Source organism: Hermetia illucens, chromosome 4, assembly GCF_905115235.1.
Source record: "Hermetia illucens chromosome 4, iHerIll2.2.curated.20191125, whole genome shotgun sequence".
Classification (NCBI taxonomy): Eukaryota; Metazoa; Arthropoda; class Insecta; order Diptera; family Stratiomyidae; genus Hermetia; species Hermetia illucens.
The window spans coordinates 54,118,379-54,135,824 of record NC_051852.1 but is presented as its reverse complement, the minus strand read 5'-3'; the positions used below and the strand labels follow the sequence as shown (position 1 = coordinate 54,135,824).

The following is a 17,446-nucleotide window of genomic DNA, read 5'->3' as shown; positions in this document are numbered from 1 at the left end:
GAGATAGCAAACATTTTAGTGATTATCGATACTGTTCTTGAGGGTAAATTCATATTTATGCGACTAGTCAATTGTTGAAAGGGAAGAATAGGCCTCAGAATGAAACGTGGGTTGGTACCCACGATGGAGCATAGAACCTAGGAAACGCCTGTTGAACCAACACCAAAAGCTCTACTACTTTCTTTTTTTCTTAACGAAGGCGTGTACGCAGAAGGATGAGGGCGAGTCTCCCACGCCTAAAAACGGGACAAATTGTGCCAACTGGCTCTCCAGGTTGGAGGTTGGGTACAGCTGACAATCCTACACGGAAAACTGATGTTACGAAGCCACAAAAACAGTCTCGGACTGGATTGACAATACAATGACGAACTCGGCAACGAAAACGGAATAACGATTTGCACATTTTCTCATGGAACTTGCGTGCACTCTCTGTACAGAAATGGAGCTGCCAAGCAGTGCGCCGATGCCCTGTCCCCTATAAGGCTTATGTAACAGTGTTGCAAGAGATGCGTTGGACAGGGACCTGTTTCCCTACACCATATATTTTAGTGGTCATCCAATAGACCATGTATTCGCCAGTTTCCTAACCATCCAAAAAATGAAACCTGTTGTTATCGGCTTTGAAAACATAAGCGAACGGCTATGCACTCTGCGTTTACGCGGCAAATTGAGAAATATAAGCCTCATTGACCTTCAAGCGGCAAGCGATGGAAAACTGTTGGAATATGGATATCAGTTACACCATCTTTTCGTCGACTTCAAGGCCGCCTATGATAGCATAGCCAGGGTAAAACTATTCACGGCCATGAGAGAATTTGTTATCCCCACGAAATTGATAAGACTGGCTAGGCTGACCCTGACCAAAGTGCGACGCCAGATAAAAGCAGCAGGATCACTCTTGAGACCATTGAACATCAACAATGGTTTAAGACAGGGGATTCGTATTATGCGTTCTTTTTAACCTGGCCCTGGAAAAAGTGATGCGTGATGCTGAGGTAAATGCGAGAGACACCATCCTCTTTAAGTCCACCCAACTACTGGCCTATGCTGACGATATCGACATAACGGAAAGAACGACCCGAGACGCAAAAACTACCTTCATCCAGATCAAGCGGGCGGCGAGAGATTTTGGTCTGCACATCAATGAAGGCAAATATATTGTGGCAATGTTAACGTCAAAAACCTAAGAAACAACAACATCGAATCGCACTGGTCAAACGGGAAAAATAAAGAAAGAAAATAGACTACATCTTTGAAACCGTTGAGAATTTCTCCTATCTAGGGTTGAAAAACACAACCGATAACAGCTGCGACGATGGAATCCGCGATTAGTTTTTTGGCAGCCAACAGAGCCTATTTTAGCTTAGAAAAACTGTTCCGCTCGAAACGTCTCACCATAGGGTCAAAGCTCTTACTGTACAGGACAATGATCTTGCCAGTCCTCATGTATTCCTCGGAAACTTGGGTTCTTAGCAAGAAAAATTGCGAACTCTTGGCCGCGTTCGAGAGAAGAATCCTCCGAAGAATTTTTGGCCCCCTACATGAGGATGGACGATTCCGTAGCCTACATAACGATGAAATTTAGGGGTGATACTATGGCCGTCTGGTGGTGGGCGGGTCAATTAATCCGTGTGGGTGAGGATGATCCAACCCGGAAAGTCTATAAGGCAATATCTATGATAGAAAAAGAAGGCGAGGCAGACCCTGCCTAAGATGGAGCGATGGCGTAGGTCAGGACGCCAGACAGCTTTTGTGGATATCAAATCGGTGGACCTCGGCGAAAAACCGGGATGTCTGGAATTCTTTATTAAGGCACGCCTAGACTGGATACCGGTTGTTGCGCCGTTGATAATGATGAAAGGAAATCGTTATTGAAAAGTCTGCTTTTTCCCGCGGCGTGTGCTATCCTAATGAACCCAATCTCAATTGAACCTTCTCTTCTGAAATAATGATAGATCGTTTTACTTTGATTTCATGGCATTCTCTTGCAATCAGGTTTTATGTGAAGTTATTGAAATTATGAATGGAAATTCTTTCTCTGGAGGACAAATTCGAGTGCTTTGTCGGTACCTTGGTGTTTGATCGGTGCTATTCCACCTTTCGAGTGGTAATTTATATTTAAAATATTGAAATTTATGGAATTATATTGTCATTTCATCTTCTTTTGAATCAATGTTTGATGATATATGATATATTATAATATGACAAATTATAGGTTAACAGAAATTCGCTTTCATAATGAATTTTTTGACATCATTCGGGATGAAGGAGCAAAAAGGATTTCCACCCTTTAATTTATTCTCTCATCTGGTTTTCACTTTCGTCTCATTTACATTAAAATTCAGATTGACTTGCTTTTTCTCTTATTAATAATTCAAACTTTTTATAAACCATAACTCAGAACTGCCTTTTTATTTATTTAACATTTTCGCTATACAAAAAAGACATTTATTTTTTTTAAAATTTTGGTACTCTCTGCTCTGCTCTCACTGGAATTTTGAATAGCTTTAATTAGACGTGGCTTGAGAATTTTTTCAAGAAGCTTGACAGATACATGGTAGAATCCCCTAAGCAGAATCAACTTTTGTGTTTTCAGTGAAGACTTGGACAAGTCCTTGCATTGCCACTTTGCCAAGTGTCCTAACATTGATATTTATTTTGGGTGAACTCTGGTTCCATGTGTTTCAGTTTTTTATTTGTAGTTTGCAATGATTTTCTGATGTAAGCCTTCCAGGATTAGCGTAAAATCGGGAATTTTTCCGGGATGGTCTTTTGAAAGTTGTAGTGATACCTATGGTACTTTGTATTGCGTCCTCCTTGATTTTTCCTCATGATTTCCGACAATATACCACGTGACACGTTGTCTGGTTCCCAAAAGTTAAAAAGTTCTGTTTTTTCCAACAATCAGAGAATACCTTTTCAACTACGTATATATGCATTACTTGCTAAGTTTCCCGCTTTAAGGGTCTTATTGGGGATAGTATTTGAATCCGGGATGTCGATATTTTCCATGTTTCACCATTCCACGAGTATGTCATATTCCTCTGACTGGGTGAATATTGCATTCGGAAGTTACGGCTTCCGTGTTTATAGCGATGGAATAGCAATCTCAGCTTTGAATGTGATTAATGGTTGCCATTTGTCAACATATTACCTACCCACTGCTACTTCTAGCGTCTACTACGCTGAAGAGTTGCCTCAGGCTACATACTTCGATAGCGGTGAGAAAAAGCATAAATCGGATGGTAGCTGCTCTCTTTGCCGTGGAGTCACCAAAGGTTTCACAAACAATATAAGTAGCATTCTGACGAACGATCTTCTCGCTGACCTTAAGAAGATCTTTACAACTTATGAAGGACAACAATCTCCATACTTTCAGGCCAGTGCAAAATAACTTGCGATTGAAATACCTTTACCATGGTCTTTCCGATGTTCGATTTGCTCCTTAACAATTTAGAACCGAATTTAATGTCAAGACGTACACTCAACTTCATAATCATCAATTCTTTCTCCTTTAGATAAGATCGCCCTAAATATGTCAAGGGCAAAGTTTTTGGGAAATTTTCCCAAGTATACTTTAATAAAGGTTTTCTATAAGCTTGAATGTTGCAATCGGTGGTAAATTGCCGAGGTGGCCCAATTTTAGTTTCTTTTCAAGGACGATTGGGGATGGCATCAATACAAAGTGTATGGAGCCTTTAAAGCACATAAGGCAATACCTAAAAGAATTCCTGAAATACGCAAACCCTGGAAAATGTCTAGTATCACAACGCTGCTTATGTGGTACCGAGAAGTGCTGCGTCAAAGGAGTTTGTCACAAGGATATGTCACGATATATTTATATATTGCCTCGGTGAAAATAGGAGCTGCTAAAAGCGTAGGGCTTTGCAGATCAAAGTCTATGACTGGATGAAAATTAAGCATCTACCATCAATATAGGGTAGATGTTTGGCGAAAGACAGTATAGTCAGTCCACTTTATCACTCCATGTCATTCGGCCAAGACAGGATCAAACATATTACAGATAACAATACAACATTTGAGCCGCCATATCTCGCTCTGCTGATAGCTATATTATCATTTTTTAAATGCCCTTTTCACTTAAGAGATGCCTCCGCCTCCGCCTTGAGATTATTGACAGCTTCCTTGAAGTTGGTGAAAGACAGGTAAACCGAGAAGGGTTGCGGGGTTCTAAGTCCGCATCCACTTTATGTCGGACCGGACCAACTTATTTCCTCCTTTTTTGGTCCACGGACCCCTCGTTTAAAGCCCAGCGCCCAAACTAATCTAACTTCAGTGGTCTATACAGGCAGACCTACAGACGAAACTAGTGAGCTCTTTTTCCATCAGGGTTCGAGGTATTTTTTGATGTGCTCCAGGATTATTTTAGCTATTATCTTTGCCATTGTAAGGCAAACTAATACTCCCACAGTTACCGAACTTCTTCCGATCTTAACAAACATTCTCTTCCCCCACACTCTAGGCAAGATATCGTATTCCAAAAATAAGTGGAAGTAGGGCCTCCGCGAAAACTACAGCATATTCATGGCAGAGGCAAGTTCGCTTCTATGTTGCCGCTATTGTTATGTTCACTAAAATCATGTCTAGTTATTACTTACAAGGTGCTGTGGGAGTTGACCGTGAGATCAGAACACCTACCATAATCACAATGCTATCTTTAAGAAATCTCTTCTGCACTGTGGTGCTCGTTGAAAGCTGCTGATGATGTTCCTTAATCAGCCTTGAGATTTCGTAGCCAAAGTTCTGTTAGAAACACGCGACTTGCAGTAGCTATTAAAATCAGTTCGAATTATCACTTCAACTACCACTAAGCCTACTAGAATATAAGAACACATTATTACAAGATAGACAAAGGAGTTCTAGTCAGAGTCCCATAAAATCGTTTTATCTAGACCCAGAATGTCCAGTCAGATTTGCGACGATATGCAAGTCTGATCTAAGTTGGAGAAAGCAATAATTTTGGGGACTCTTGATATCCTCGTCAAAGGTAGTGCACACATTCTGAAAATCAGTCCGTGAAATTTGACTCTGTATACCAGAGACGGTAGTCGTAAAGTGCGTGGCTGTTTCCTTTTCCTTTAGCGATATAGTCATTAAGGTTTTTAGCTCGGCTTTGATTGTACTTTGGGCTTAAGGGTCATATGAACTTTGTAAAAGGACCTAGAGTGGAAGTACCAAGGATTTGGTCCACATATCCGAATTAGCTAGCCAAGTAGGTGATCGTTTTATTACTCCTAAATACAGATGTTAAAATTTCATGACGTAGCAGTCTTGTCTAATTTCTTTGACATTTCATAAAACCTCAGTTTAAAAATAAGTGGCTGAGAGGTCGATTTGTGAAAATAGCTGTTCTTCATTCATTTTTGGTCAGAGCTCTCAACAGTAAGTAATCGATAGGCGACAGACTAGCTTTATGAAGCTCATGTTCTTTAGTCGAATGATTTCTTCCACATTGTGCCGTATGCATTATATACGAGACAGTCCGAGCCTTTCGTTTTAGTAGTCTAGGTTGACTACTACATTGGAATGGTATGACTAAGCTAACTTTCATCATCATCATCAACGACCTGCTTTAAAAAAGAATTCTAGACATCCCAGTTTTGCGCCGAGGTCCTCCACTTCGATATCTCTAACAGTTGTCTGAGGTCCTGGTATACGCCATCGTTGCATCTGGGCCAGGGTCTGCCACGCCTTCTTTTTCTGGCATATATATTGTATATATATTATAGACTTTCCGGGCTGGATCGTCCAAATCCATATGGATTAAATGACCCACCCACCGCAATCTATTAAACTGGACTTTTTCCAAATCAGACATGGTCATGGTATCGCTCACAGATTTTGTCATTATATGTTATAGGCTACCGAATCGATCATCCTCTTGTGGATGCCAAAAATTCTTCGGAGGATTCTTCTCTCAAAGGCGGCTAAGATTTCCTAATTTTATTTGCTGGGAAAGTCTTCAAGGAATATATGAAGACTGGAAGTATCACTGGAGGAGGGGAGGGGTGCTAACTTTGGCATTCTTTTGCTCCGTGCATTTTTCTGTGTTTGAAGTAGGGTGGCAACAGTAGTTTCATACAATGACTTCTTTTAACTTTGGCTTGATCTATTAACGTTTTCACTTTAGGCTTCGTAGAACTTTTCTAATTTATATGAACTCTTTGGAATCCTCCTCCGCCACGTGCTTATTTTCTAAAATACTATAATATATACGCGGCGTATCGATCCGTATGTCTCGCCATATTCCTCTAAAAGTCTCATCCGATTGTTTCATAAATGTTTTTTTGTTTGGAATTGAGGGAGCTTTGAATCCGCGATCCATTTCATGGCAGATCAGACCATTTAGAGAGAAACGTTCCTCCACTTTTTTGGTCCATAAGCTCTTTTTTGGGCTAACACTCAAGAATTCAAAATTCGTAAAATTTTGCGGACTACTTCGGTTTCGTTCAGGGCAGAAGCGACTCACCAGACGCTGCTTTGGGTGTTAGCCCAAAAAGAGGAGTCCATGGACCAGAAAAGTGGGAGAAAGTTTGTTTCCAATTGGTCCGGTTCGCCATTTAGCGAATTCAGGACAGGTTCAAGCTAAATTTAGTATTGAAATTATTGAGGCGTAGTCTTCACAGGGGTGTTACGACTTGTTTTAGAGCCCGTAAATTCCCCCACAATATCATGAATAAAGTTTGGTTTGCGCTTCTTGCTGCTTCTCTGGTCTAAGTTTATTGGCTTTATATCCGACCGCTGGGTATTCTTTCTTCTTGATCTTTCCGGAGTTAAATCGCATTGTTTTCTTGAAGGCCGTTCGTTATTTTCAGGAACGACTCGATCTTTTAAGTGTCGGAGGCAGAACGGTTTGTATTGAATAGCGACATGAGAACGATTTCTCACCTTGCATATTTTGTTTTTGAGGAAGGTGCCCTAGCCTCATCCTCGCGGTATCTTGAAGTGGTTCTCAGTTTCCATTTTTTTTATTGGAAACTCAAGGCAAAAATGTCTTCCCTAAATTCCGTTGCTTCGGCCGGCCTTTTCGACGTTTCCCATTAATGTCGATGTTCATACCAATTCTGGCAAGTGAATTATCGTTACCGTGAATAACGTGATCAAACCATTTAATCCGCCTCTCTCGCAATTTTTCCACGATGGGTGCAAATCCATATTGATCGCGGATATCTTCATTTCAGATGTGGTCATGGTGTGTTACGCTACTGACCAATCGTAACATGTTCGTTTCCATTACTGCAAGACGTCGTTCATTGTCTTTTATAATCAACTAACATTCAGAACTATAGAAGGCGACTGGGTTGACGACACTTTCCTAAATTCCTGACTTGAGACTATCGTTGATAGGTCGATCACAAATAAAGCCAGTTATGAAATGCAATTTCATCCACCTTGCGCTAATGCAAGAAGCAATTTCAACCTGAGATATTTAAATCGCTCAGTTCTGGGCATCTCACTGCCACTGACAGTGATAGTGCCTATTTCATTAGGATCGATCGTCACAAATTTTGTTTTACTAAGATTCAATCTGGGACCGTACTGCATGAGGCGATTATACTATTTTTGAACAAGTTGCTCTAATTCAGCTTTGCTATGAGATGCTAGGAAAGCTTCATCTGCATAAAGTAGTGTATAGGGCGCTGGACGTTGGATGATAGTGTACATAACAAGATAGAGAGAGGTGGTGGAAGGGCGCTTCTTTGATGAACACCGAACAGAGACACGATCCCGGTAGAGCAATTTAACCCTACGCACGAATTCTTCTGGTACTAGGTGATGAGTTGGTGTGGCGCACGGTCAAACGCCTTCTCTCGATCCAGAAATGGAAATAGGGCGGTGCTTCTCACGGTGTTTCTACATGAGTAACCACGCAGCGTGTATTGCGTCAGTAATTTCGCAATTTTTGACAAACCCGGCTTGGTTCACTGTTATTTGAAATATGTCGCGAATACGGCTGCCAAGAATGCTTTCAAAAATCTTCATGGGGGAGCAACCGAATCGGACGGTAATTTGTACACTGTTCTTGACTATATTTCTTTATCCATATTGGAACGATTGCGCTTTCTTGCCAGTCAAATGGTGTTCTACTTTCCTCAGTAACCCGATTGGAACTTACTGCGCCACAGTGTTCGGTTCGAGCTCTTCATTTTCCAGAGCTCAGATCCGATGTCATCGGGCCCTGATGCTTCCTCCGATTTCATTCGTTTTATTGCTTCCTCGATTTCAATGGTGCTGACACGTGACCTGTCACCAAGAGAGACCAGGTAGGATTTTGCATAGTGGAGTAACCCAGTTATATTTTATTTATCTCTTTCCCTTATTTCAGTATTTTTTGTTTCACTGAGAATAGTACAAAGTACATTGCCTCAAACCCTCCTCCTTTTTCTGGGCGCGGCTAGAATCCATTGGTTGTTGACATGTCGCTATGTACTAAACCTGAGTCGTTGGGAGAAGATCCCCTGGAAATGAGTGATGCGATCTGTTTTTTTGGGTTCGGAGTTTTGCCTCTCGAGTCTTAAATTCTTTCATACTATAGTTTCCTTTTTCCGTCCATGAGAACTTTGTAGTTCTTGGTTCGTCCTGAAAAAGTCCCTTCCTGCATTCAATAAGTTGAGTAATTGCCTCTGTATTCATGGCAAATTCTCCGCTCCACCCTCAGCATTACTCTGTTGTGAAGTTTCAAAATTAATGATTGGACGTTTATACTACCTACAGCATTTTACAACTGGCTTACATAAAATCCTGAACAGCAGCCTTCTTAACATAGATAAAGGAATTAGCACATTTTGAAGGAAGATTTATTCCATGAAGAAAATTTATGAATCTTTCTGGATGTTTTTGAAAACAGACGAATTTGCTGTAAATGTTTACCGGAATTACAATACGTTTGCAGGAGCTTTCTTTCCGTGTAACCAGTGGGCGTCAGGGCTATCTTATTCCTATTGTTGAGTTTCTTTCCGCCTCGGGACAAACCCGTCGTCTTCTCGAGTGACGATGTCATTGGCATACAATTTTTTTGAACGAGTCTATTGCTGGACTCCAGTCTCATCTGGATCCTTCTTGTATTGAATGCCATAGTAGCTTCCTGAAACAATTGCTTTTTTCACCTTCGCGTGTTCCAAAGGGATTAGGCTCTCCTGTTTCAAATTTTCATAATATTGAATGCCTCCATCTTGGATAACCATTCCCAACCATATAAATATGGCTTAATATTTTGTAATATGTCAACATTTATAAAATATCGCGGCCGATTTTTTTATTAGTCCTTTCGAACGTGTACATACATAAAAGTGAAATTTACTCATCTAAATGTGGTCATAAAGGAACCCTCAATTCCTTCCCTCGAGGCAATCTCGAGACGATTGGGTGTTGGGCTATTACAGGAGACCAAATCCTATTTTTCACTTCAAGGGCAAAGAGCTGCGCCAACAAGCATATTCGATTCCTTCATACACACGCGTTAACAGTCTATATATTGATTCTTTAAATTTTCATTAACCACCGCTAAAAACATCCTAGTCATACCTCCTTCCTGCTCCTAAATAATTGATTTATGTCTCGATATAACTCGGGGTTTCGCTCATCCCAGCCTTGCGTTTGGATACCCTTTTTATTATATGTACGTCTCAAATTACTGATTATTATCGTCCATAAACTCTGGAATAGCATTTTTCATTATAATTCGTTGGCATGAGTATCTTGCCCATGTATTTTATGTTCCTATCACAATTCAATTTCTATCTTAATTTCTAATTTTCAAGAAGAATGCGTTGGGGGACTTACGTGGAACCGGCCTTAAATTTAAAGTATGTTCTCGTTCGTTAAGGGAAATAGCACGTATTCCATGATTATCCATTAAAATTAATTCAGCCGTTATTCCCGGGGCTAGTAACTTGAATACTCAATTTTTTTCCGCTAAATTCTAGCAACACTTGGAAATGACGAAATAAAAAGGACTTGACTAAGAAAAAATTGAAGAGAATTAATTCCGAGGGAATTATTTTCCGGCATATGTTTTGGACGTTTTGAGAAAACACAAAATCTCATTAAAGTAGCTTTATTGTTTCTTGCCAGATGCAATTTACCCAGAAATAGTTAAGTCTAGTATTACGGAACTAGGGGGAAGGGAGGATGACGTTTTGGTACGTACGAAAGGAAAGCGTTAGTTTGTTTTCTCCAAAGTTTGTTTCACTCAAGAAAACCACGCAAGCTTAACCTGTAGTGTAGGTTTTTGAATTATTTTTCTCGCTACTAATCAAACGTATTTTTACCCCGCTTTGGGGTGGGGATTAGGGACTTACCCAGAACATTCCCTGCTTTCGTAAAAGGCAATTAAAACGAATAGAACTTTGTGAGCTAGCAACCTGCAGATTTAGAAAATTTCATGCTGATGCCTCGGCAAGGAGGGACTTATATCAACAATTCCCTGTACTGGGTACCTTATTATTCTTCGGTACAAACAACACAAGTTAATCAGTTTTATTTGCAAAAATGATTCGTTCATAGATTTCCTCCATTTCACTGACGCTGTCAGCTAGGTTTTGCCTTCTCCGTTTTCTAGACTGTACAATTGTTTTCCTCTTGGTCTCACTCTCGGGCCGAATACGACTCTTGTCGCTGTGCTGTTTGCTTTAATTAAGGTTGCTTCGGTGTAGAATGTGGACCAATTCAGAATGTTGATTTACATATATAGTCCACTATTCGCGTGGTCTTTTTTTAGAAAGGGTGTCTCCCAGATCATTTACCATTTTAAGGTTTCGCCCAGTGCGGGGATAAACAACTTACGGGCTAAACTAACTTATAAAATCGATTCATCGTCTTATTAAAATCGGTTTACTGTCTGTCTATCACACACTCTTTTCTCAGCAACGAATGTACCGGTTGACATCCAATTCGGTGAGAAGGTGACTGTTAGCGCCCACGTATGCATTGATTTACATCATTCTACGTGGAACTTAAAGGAAAGGTCCTCATTTATGCAAAAGTGGGGTGTAAAATTTTCTTTCACCAAATATAGTCACGTAGCGTATGAAATGGACAACTCCAGACACGCCGGTTTTGCAGCGAGGTCCACCAATTCGATATCCCTAAAACCTGTCTAGCGTCCTGACCTACGCCGTCGCTCCATCTCAGGTTAGGTTTGCATCGTTTTCTTTTTCTACAATAGATATTGCCCTTATAGACTTTCCAGGCTGAATCATCCTTATCCATACGGATTAAATGAACCGGCCACCGTAACCTGTTGAGCCGAATTTCATCCACAATTCGACAATTGTGATGTCGCTCGCAAAAGTTCAAAATTTCGTTTGTTAAGGATCCAAGCCTCCGAGGAGTACATAAGAAAGATAATAGTCTTGTACAGTAAGAGCTTTGACCCTATGGTGAGACGTTTCGAGTGAATCAGTTTTTGTAAGCAGAAATAGGCTCTGTTGGCTGCCAACAACCATGCGCGGATTTCATCATCGTAGCTATTATTGGTTGTGATTTTCGACCCTAGATAGGAGAAATTATCAACGGTCTCAAAGTTGTAGTCTCCTATCTTTATTCTTCCCGTTTGACCAGTGTGTTTTGATGTTGTTGGTTTCATATAGCGATTGTCGCCTGCTCGATCCGGATGAAGGCAGTTTGTACGTCTCGGGTCGTTCTTCCCATGACGTTGATATCGTCAGCAGAGGCCAGTAGTTGGGTGGACTTGAAGAAGATGGTGCCTCTCACATTCACAGCTGCGTTGCGAAACTCTTTCTCCAGGGCCAGGTTAACGAGGACGCATGATAGGGCATTTCCTTGTCTTAGATCGTTGTTGATGTCGAATGGTCTTGAGAGTGATCCTGCTGCTTTTATCTGGCCTCGCACATTGGTCAGGGTCAGCCTAGTCAGTCTTATCAATTTCGTCGGGATACCGAATTCTTTTATGGCGGCGTATAGTTTTACCCTGGCTATGCTATCATATGCGGCTTTAAAATCGATGAAGAGATGGTGCAACTAATGTCCATATTCCAGCTTTAATTCAGTTGTAATTTCATCGGCTCCTGGCGACTTGTTTTTTTTAAGTCGGTGGATTGCACGTACTATTTCTTATATACTTTTTGGTAGCATTATTTGTCCGTCCTCTTCAGTTGGCGGGACCTGCAATTCGCCAATATTTTGGTTGTTAAGCAGTTCATGACAAAAATCAACCCATTGCTCTCATATGCCCATTCTATCGGAAATCAGATTTCCCTCTTTGTCTCAGCAGGATGAACTTCGAGGTGTATAGGGCTTCATCCTGCTAACTTGTTGGTAAAATTTCCGCGCCTGGTGCGGTCCCTGCACTTTTCGAGTTCACAGATCTGTTGGTTCTCCCAGATTTGCTTTTCCCCTCTATGAAGTCGCTTCTTCGCTCGACGGAGTTCGCGATAAGTCCCCTCGGGTGCCCGCGTCCTTTGAGAATGCAGCATTACTCGGTATGCAGCATCCTTCCGTTCCGTTGCTAGCTTATGTTTATCGTCGAACCAGGCGTTCCGACGTCTCTTGCGGCAGGAGCCAAGTATGCTCACCTGAGTGTAATTATGCGGTGTTTCCAACGATTAATTATCTGAAATAATAAACAAGTCGGAATACCGGAAGCTCGCGCTTCGGGTATAAAGGTTTTGTGTTCATCTTATGTAAGAAACTTCAACGCACATTTTTCTATCCGTGTATAACTACAAATTCAACATAATCTTTCATATTTTTCCAAACTACGAGACATACGTACATGTTACAGCCATAGATATTCCGCTCACCCTAAACAAACAAACTGTCTATTTCCGAATACTGTACACATATATGCACGTATATAAATTGATCGTACCCATATTTCCGATTTACTTCTTATATCTACCTGAATTAGGCACTACCCGCAAAGTTCATTAGCACGCATATACTATATACCTACATACACACATGTCTGGTTGGAGTATTTGATATTCATATACAAATGAATAAAAAACTAAAACAAAATAATTCTTTCCGACCCCATTCATAAGAACTCATTTTGTTGTGGTATTGACGAATTGATATGTGATGATGACGTCATGCAGGTTGTAGAGTGCACAAAATTCGCAAAAAAATGTGAAGTTTCACCCCCTATAACTTTGTTAATAATAGTTGGATTTTTGTCAAACTTAACCAACTTGTGCATTAGGTTCTTCTTTATACGCATGCCGAATTTTGTAATTCTGGGATGAATACAAGGGGGGTGCCGGGTGAATTTCTAAAATGTGGAAATATACTATTATTAACTTTATTTGTGCAGATATCGGAACCGGATATATTTTGAGGCCTAGATTTCGTAGAGATGCACCACTGTGATTTTTTTCAGATTTTTCGGTTGGATAGGTTCTGAGAACGAGACCTGTTACACTTTTTGGGGGTCATATTTTGAGCCCTCACTCCCCTATATTTCACCCAATATCAAATATTGAACCAGTTTCGAAAAGTACTAATTGAGACCTTTCATTTGATATCCCACATGGCTACATTCTGTGAAAAAAAAATTTGCAGCCTCCATTCACATGTATGGGGAGCCACCCCTTAAACTTAACGCAAGATGGCGCCACTTACTGCATGTAAAGGGAACACCAGATTACATACTCTCACCAATTTTCGTGACAAACGGTCCAGCCGTTTCCGAATAAATCGGGTGTGACAGACAGACAGACAGACAGACAGACAGACAGACAGACAGACAGACGGACAGACGGACAAACAGACACCGTCTCGATTCTAATAAGGTTTTGTTTCACACAAAACCTTAAAAAGACTTTTTCGTTGGTGTGGATATTTATTCTTGCAAAGACCGATATTTCGGGAACCGCGTGTTCCCGTCATCAGTGCTAACAAGTATGTTTGTGGCCGCATCAATAATAACGCTCTTCAGGTGGTTGTGAACATCATTTGTTCATACTTTATCTCCAGGACATCTGTGGGTTATAAATTTTCAAAAGACACTGGCCTGGACACGCGAGATTTTGACCCATTAGTTTCAACCCCGATACCCCCACATTGCCTCCTATGGGGTACTCTAATCCTGTAGTGTACTGTTACGGTCTTGAATAAAGTGCTCGAACACACTTCAAGGGCCTGATCCAATAGGATTGTTGCGCCAGCGATTATTATGATGATATGATTTCTAATTTGTTTGAGTTTTAGGGCGTTTGGTGGTAACGACCGCTTCCATTTTTTCTAATGGTACAGATTACTTCGCTTAAGTGGAACTCAGTATCTTCAAGGTGTTTTGCGACCACAACCAGTGCTATGTCGTCGGCGTAACCCACCACCTTGGCCTCCTCCGGAAGGGGAAGATTAAGTTTATCGTTGTTCATGATTTTCCACACCACAGAGCGATCTACCTTTTCGGTGCTCTACCTATTAATGCAAATAGGGAGAGTGTGATGACCCATCAGGCTGAGAACCTTCGTTTTGTTGGTGTTTATCTTCAGTTCAATTCTACTTGCTCCCCAAATCCAGAGCAATTTACCCAAGGTCCATGACCCGGAAAAAGTAGCATGAAGAACGTCGCTGATAATAAGAAGAAATAATATCGGTAACAGAATGCAACCCTGGCGGACTCCACTTTGGACCCTTTTTGGAATCTTAACGATCATCTCCTTTTTTCACTTTATGGGAAATGTCCCTGATTCCCCAAATTTCCGTAAGGAAGGAAGCAGCAGGTCTGCAGTAACTGCGGGTGTAGTAATAAATAATTCTGCGGAGAGAGCGTCAAGCCCAGCGGCTTTCCTTCGTTTGCGTGCATTGATGGTATAAATAATTTCTCTTCTGCTTGGTGAAACAGTCCGTATCCGCATGTTATGGTGACTAGTCATATCAGCCAGAAGAGGAGGAACCTCACCGCAAGGAATACGGTTAAGAGCCATGGTGGAGTGTTCTTTCCACCTCTTCAGTTGCAGCGGTCAGTAGAGGCTTCAACCCCTTCCGTTCCTCGATTCGCTTCCACGATTCCGCAGTTAGCCAGACCTTATGACGACCCTCCGGGACGTGGGCGATGACCTGTGCACCCGAGAAAAGAGCATTTTTGATGGCGGCCCAGTGCGCGTTACTCGGTATATGTGCTGTCGTGCGACAGCTAGGTCCTGCAAACGGTAGATGTGTAATGATAGGAGTGGAAATAGGAGATCAGGTCGATCATCCTGAGTGGCCGATAACGACCTAGAGGGCAGAGCTATCCCAGAAATCTAAACAAATTGGCTAAATTGACCGTGAAGGTCCGCCCACAAAGATTGAAGCTCCATCAAAGTGCTCGGTCGACACGTTCTTGCACGCCTCTGTGCTAGCCAGGCTCGGGAATGTGGGGGGGTCCTTTAAGCGCTTTGATCCCTCACGCTTCATTACTCGAAACAACGTGTCTATCCCGATGCGCACCGGATTCTAAATTCGACATTACTACGGATTTCGCGACGGCCTATCGGAGGACAAACAGAACGCGAACTAAAGTTGGAAATTAAAAGAGGAAAAAAAAACGGCTCGACCGCGCGCGTGGAGCCGTAAGTCTCCGGACCCGAGTGCCGCGATCAAGGAGGGGAAGATCCACGACGGTTCACTCTCTCAATGATCGTCTCTTCCGCCTCAGATCTGGTATGAGGCATGGCCTCTGAGGTTCCCACCCTACCTCGACATCCTCAGGCCAGTTATTACTTTGAGGATGTCCCTTAAAAACAGTTCCGCGGGGGGGGGGGGGGGGGGGGGAAGGAGGATTAGAAAGGGAGGAAGTCCTCAAACCACCATCACTCTATTCACATTTCATTATTCTAAAGCAATTTCATAACAATTATTCATAACAAATAAAAATGAAAATAAAAATAAACAATTGGTAAAATTCAAAGAACAAAAATAAAAAAAAATAAAAGAAAATAAAAACAAGGACTCACCCAGGTCGTTACTCCGAGCTCGGTTGGCGGCTGGTTTACAAAGTTCTAAAACCAAATTGGGTAAAGAAAACGATTATAAACAAAAATTAATTTCAATTAGATTGAAATATTATTATCTGGCGTATTGCTTTATTTCTTACAGAAACGATCAATATATTATGGTAGAATCCGCACGTTTATTAGTTGTTCAAAATTTTTCTTTCTCTATTGACTAAAATTTTTCCGAAATTTCACCACTACGCCCGAAAATCACACGCAATCCCGTCACACAAATTCATCTTAGCAGGTTTCAACCCAAATCCATAAGCAAAATTCTGGACAGACGCAGGCAAAATCGAGAGAAAATTCCTCAAGGAACACTCCCAATACACTTCTAATGACGGCTGACCAAAAGTCATGTGACGATTCCCTATTTTCCTTCCAACTCCTTCGTCTTCCCTTCTTCTCCGCTCCAGCACCTCCTTCCTTCCACCTGTCCACCTACTCCAACGCCAAATCTCCAACCCAAATCCAAAAACTCTTTCTTCTCCTTTTCTTTTGTTTTACTCAGCTCCTCCACTTCAACAGCAAAATCCAACACCTTCAGAAAAGGACCTCTCTACTCTTCCTTTGTTTTACTCCGCTCCTCCACTTCAACCGCAAAATCCAACACCTTCAGAAAAAGACCTCTCTACTCTTCCTTTGTTTTACTCAGCTCCTCCCTTCAAACGCAAAATCCAACACCTTCAGAAAAAGACCTCTTTACTCTTCCTTTGTTTTTCTCAGCTCCTCCACTTCAACCGCAAATTACAACTCCCCCGTTCTTTTTCTCCGCACCGCTTCTATTCCCGCTACATAGCCTTTCTCACTCGCCAGGCAATGTTGCGGCAACATGCGCATGCGCCTGCGGACGCGGCAAATCATTCGCCTCTTGTCAAGATCAATTCGCCCGAATGCATTCAATAATGTGCAATCTGCGGCGAACATTAAGGCAATTGCACACTATTAAATGCATTGTTTCAGCAAATTAATTGAGAAAGAGCCGAATGAGATTCCGCTCCCGTCACGCAGCCGCGGTCACTACAGATGTTGAACTTAAGAGGCCACAACTACCCAACCTGGTGCGAAGTGGCGGACGCAACACGCAGGCGAACGTAAGCGACCATTATTTTCGAGGTTTTTTTTACGCACATCCTGAAGACTTGCCGTGAGGTCAGTCTCTATTTGAGGCGTTGTTGACGTTTCGGTAGCAAGTAGCAAGTTTCAAAATTTGCGGGTTGCTTGTCCGTAAATTCCTATTCCAGTTTTTCCGGTAATTTGTGTTTAAACTTTACTTGACTTATTTTTTACTGGATGCACACTGATAAGAACTTTTCGCACTCATCTAAGAAGCACATTTGGCTATGGGGGAAGCGCATCCACTTCGCTCCCAAGGGGGCTGAAAACCGTATGGGCATATCTATGCTTCCCGAAAAGCACTTTAGGATATAGCAGGAATAGGAATCGCTTTCGAATTTTCTTATTGGGTACTTACTGTT

At 41.7% G+C, this 17,446-nt stretch overlaps 1 protein-coding gene and 1 long non-coding RNA gene across 8 annotated transcripts in view; one reads left to right on the top strand and one right to left on the bottom strand.

Moving 5' to 3' along the window:
• Window positions 1-17,446, top strand: part of LOC119654235 — a 277,681-nt gene that overhangs the window by 86,053 nt on the left and 174,182 nt on the right. The gene's annotated exons all lie outside the window — the stretch shown is intronic.
• On the bottom strand, window positions 9,125-9,998 carry LOC119654236. Of its 2 annotated transcripts, none has more exons than XR_005249800.1 (3): window positions 9,805-9,998; window positions 9,547-9,741; window positions 9,125-9,489 (listed from the first exon to the last, which is right to left on the bottom strand). It is a non-coding gene; the product is annotated as an uncharacterized LOC119654236 (long non-coding RNA). The 2 variants fall into 2 exon arrangements; XR_005249799.1 differs by having other exon boundaries at window positions 9,547-9,678.